We start from the raw sequence: 4572 nt of genomic DNA on the forward strand, positions 1-4572 counted from the left end.
AAATGCATGTTGAGTATTTACAGGGGTGTGAGTAAGTGCACACAGTGTTTCTGCTCCCAGCCCACTTTGGTATTCCTGACAGAGTTGCCAACTTGCCATTCAATCCAAAGTGGATTGTGTTTTAGGTGAAGTATTTACTTCCTCCTTCCCAAGACATGAGAGTGATTTGCTGTAATGTCACAAAACCAGCAGCCTAAGCCCCTGCACAGGACATATTTGCCAAGGAGGAATAAAGAAACCCCCAAACAAACCACCAAACAAGAAGCTGGCCAGAGCTTGCTCAAGTGTCCAGTGTCCAAGAGCTTCAGCCTCTCTGAGGTTGCAGAGGTAACATTTGCCTCCAGTGACACATTTTGATTCAGTAATGGCTGAGAAGCTCACTGACAGTTGTAAAAGCACTAAGTCTGCTGCTGCTGTTTTCCTCCAAACACAGGATCTCAGCTGAGAGCTTGGCGAGAATGCTCTGTGCACACCAAGGTGTGGGCAGCTTCCCCTGTCTACCCTGGCCCCATGGACCACAGCTGAAGAGGAGCCTGCACTGATTTTATCTGTTCACATGACCTGCGTCAAACTTCTTTACTTTGATATACAGAAGTTTTATTTAAGAACTTCCATTTTCAGAAGCCCTGCTATTTGAAATCCAATCCACACATCAAGACTGCAGAAAGCCTGGAATGGGTACCAGATATGAACAACTCCATCTAATCAATCACTGTCTCACATTTACTGTAAAAAGTCATGAGAACATAGGAAATACTGCAAAGCCTTTCTCACCCTGCCACTGCTTAGAGCAAAACCATATTCTAAAAACTACTAATTGCAAAACAGCTTACCTGTGAAGAGGTTTTCCAATAAATCACTAGTCAATTTTCTGATCCACTGGAGATAAGCCACTTACCAAATCTTTACAATAGGAGACAAAAGAGGAAGGTTAAAAATGCAAGAAAAAAAAAAAAAGAATATAAACCCAAACATTTTTAAACACAAGTTCATACATAGCTGAGAAGTGTAAGAGTCCCTACCATATATTCTGTGCTAGAAGTTATTTGCTAATTCCAGACACAGGGGTCACAATGAATGCCAGCTATAAATTTAACTATCAGGCAGCAGAGGACAAAGACAAATCTGAATGATTCCAGATCAAAGAATCAGACTGGAGGCCCAAAATGCAGGAAACAAAACTAGTGGTAAAGCAAAACAAACAAACAAAAAAACCCCTGCACATCAAAATCAGGATTTATTTGTGTTTCCCAGCTGAGGTCTGCTACAGAAACAGAGGTTCAAAGGGTTGTCTCTCTCTCTCTAGAAACAGAATCCCGCATACATTTGGGGACATAACAAAAAGGACAGTAACAAAAACTTTCAAAGCACTGGCAACTTTCACCTCCGCATTCTAGGGTGTCCCAAGGTGTCAGTGGCTACACACACACTGTGACAAGTGCCCTCATTAGGAGTCAGACAAGCTGAGTCTTTGCACTTCAACTCATCCATTTGGGGTTTTTTTCAAATACTTCCATATTTTCTCCTTCAAAGCTATCAGTCCAAATATATTCCTCCTCATTCTTCTGTTGAACAGACTGTCTATTGGTGAAAATCAGTATATATCCAAACACATAGGCCTGATGTCATCTTTTTCCAGATCAACTTAAAATACCCAATTTTTCATTTGCATGAGAGAGACATGTGGCTTGATGTGATGAAGCTATTGCAGTACATAAACCACCCCCCCAAAACAAAAAAAGAGCAGCTGCACTCATTTCATGGGGAGAAAACATGACATCATGCCCCATTCAGGTAAGCAAGAATATGACAAACCTTGCCCCAGTGAACAGTATCCTTTACTCCCAGCTTCCACATCTATTAGGAAAACGAGGGCTAAAAATCATGTGTTCAGCACAAAAGAGACAGCTCAAACTCCTATTTTCAATAATAATGGAACAAATTCCTACCCAGCTGATAGGAAGAAAAAACACATTTCTTCATCTCAAAAATAAAATTCAGTTATTGATTACTGTAATACAACAGAGGAATTGTTTGATTAGACCACAAGGGGAAAAAATACAATTGCCGAGAAGGCAAAAAATACAGTTCTGCTTCTTTATACTATCTTCAGCAATTCTTATGTCATTCCCTGTGTATTCCATATATATCCATTCTCCATTGCCATTCCCTTCCCCTTTAAAAGGGGGGCACGAGAAGATAACGTGCAAAATTGTAACTGAAAAATGTCTAGCACACCGACAAGCAGAAGGACAGGCCAGCTATCAGATCTATGTGCAGTGATGGATAAATTCAGGTTTATGTTTCCTCTTCCCTTCTTTCAACATCATTTTTTCCCAGCCCTTTCACATCACAAATGCAACATCCATCTGTCCTTCTGAAATAAACGGTGAAAGGGTAACACTGACCATTAAACACACACACACAAACACACATGCTTAATGAGAAAAAGGCATTTTTATCTAGGTACTCACGAGGATGAAGATTTCCAATGTGATGCTCCATTTTCTTGTTTTAAAAAAGATGGAAGGCAAAAAAAAAAAAAAAGGAAAGAAAAAAAAAAAAGAAAAGGAAGTGTTGCAAAATAAAAGGAAATTCCACCCACACAACCCTGCAGCCTGCTGCAAAGAAGCACCGAAGCGTGCTGACGTCAGGATTCATGAATGGATGTAAATCGGGCTGTTCCCAGATTCGGCGAGCGGGAGCGGGGAGCAGGGGGGCAGCCAATCCGCGCGGGCACCGCCGGCAGCCTTCTGCCACCAAAGACCTGGGTACCCGCTCTCCGGAGCCCAGCGCAGAGCTGCCCCAAGGGGCTGGGCCGTGGGGCTCCCCTCCCAGCCAGGAGGGCTGAGACGTGCCGGGAGAGGACACGGAAAACAAGTTGTTCGTGACCCAAGTGAAGCTGTTGGGTAAAATGGCATCGCTGCTGCCATTCCGCAGAGAGGAGCGGGCGAGGACATCCTCTAATGCCTTCGAGTCATTGCTCCGGCAAATCTCTGCCCCTCCGTACAGCTTGGATAACAACAGCCTATCAAATAACAGCCATCTGTTATATGAATCAAACGTATTTAGTAATCAGCAAAGGAGTTTATCATCTCCTTGGCTGCTTTCAGGATTACAAACCCTGGGTGTTATTATTAAAATAACTAAATATAAGCATGTAATGGGAGGAAGCTGCAGGGAGAACAATAGGAGGCTTGTGTTTGATTAGTGATGCAAAAGCACCAACAAAATAAAAATAGGCGCGCTAACAAAATCATGCATTCAGCTCTCCTCAAACGTTCCCAACAGCGGGCAGACGAGCTCACAACATTGCACACATTCAGAAACAAAAACTGGAGCATGCACAGTTTCACACTTACAGCTATGTAATAAATGGTGGGCACAACATCCCCACAGAGCAGCCTACCAGCCATTTTCATTTCATTTTCAATTCCATACCAATGAACATACTTACAGCTGCATAGCAGATGCAAGGATGCAAGGTGTCATTTTGGGACACCCAAATAGATGGCAATGTCCTGGTGAATGCACACAAGAATGGCTATTATTAACTTGGACCTGGACAGGGGAAGAGCACAAGTTTTGCCTTATTTTTGTAGCTTTGAAATATTAGGGAAGAACTAGAGGGATGAGCATAACCAGGAATTAACATAAAGGTTTAAAGGAGAACCTAGGCTGTAAGCTATGCAATTATACCACCTCAGGGTTTACCAGAATTCATCAGTTTAGTCTCTAAAACTCAGTCTAAACAATTATTGAGCCAGAATTTCCATATTTTCACTACCTCTTTTCCTAGCAAGTAGGAAGAAATTATACCAAAATAGGATGTCCCAAAAGCTACTCTGGTGGAGAACATCTCAGGAGAACGTCTGAGAGAATCCCTCCTTTCCTTATAAAAACTGGGTAACATCCCAAAATAAACCAGGACTGGATGTAACAACACTGCAGATCTGGGTTTAGAAACCAAGGATTTCGTGCTACATGATACCATGTGAGCCAGCACCAGTGATACTAGCTTGTGTGGAGGGAGAAGGAGGGCAGGATGCAAAAGCCTTCCTGGAGGCTAATACAGCCACACCTACAGAGACAATGCCTGCCTAAAAATGTACTTCTATGAACAGACAGGAAGGGGTTTGAATGTATTAAGGCAGTAGTCGGGGAGGGGGGGGGGGGAAATGCATATTTGACATGAAACAAGGGAAGAAACAGCCAGGGCAGTAGTGCACGCAGTTCTTTTCCAGTTCTGTTACACCAAAAGATGCTGTTTGGGAGCTGTTGAACTTCTACATGTGCTTCTTGGCACATCTTCATCTCTTAGTTGTTCCATAACATATTATTAGATACTATCACCCACCTAGAACTTACAATAACAGAAATGCATCAGTGTGCTCTGAATTCAACAGCAACCACGTAAATTGAGCACTTTGGATTTTGAATTGAGCTTTATAAAGATGGCCAGAGAAAATTAAAATAAATGCAGATTTACCTACTTTCAAATCCAAAGAAAGCACAAGTTAACTTTAGTTGGAGAAATATCCATTTCTTTAAGAGCTAAAAGGCACAAAACAC

General features: G+C 42.2%; 1 protein-coding gene across 1 annotated transcript in view; it reads right to left on the reverse strand.

Annotated features, from left to right (window-relative positions):
• The window catches only part of MAP3K13 (mitogen-activated protein kinase kinase kinase 13), a 36226-nt gene extending 33685 nt beyond the window's left edge, over nucleotides 1-2541 (reverse strand). Inside the window, exon 1 of the mRNA XM_010021340.1 lies at nucleotides 2475-2541. The gene's annotated coding sequence lies outside the window, so the exon portion shown is untranslated. The remainder of the gene's footprint in view (nucleotides 1-2474) is intronic.
• Nucleotides 2542-4572: the final 2031 nt, after the last annotated feature.

This window comes from Nestor notabilis, unplaced genomic scaffold (genome assembly GCF_000696875.1).
Source record: "Nestor notabilis isolate BGI_N333 unplaced genomic scaffold, ASM69687v1 scaffold9059, whole genome shotgun sequence".
Lineage (NCBI taxonomy): Eukaryota > Metazoa > Chordata > Aves > Psittaciformes > Psittacidae > Nestor > Nestor notabilis.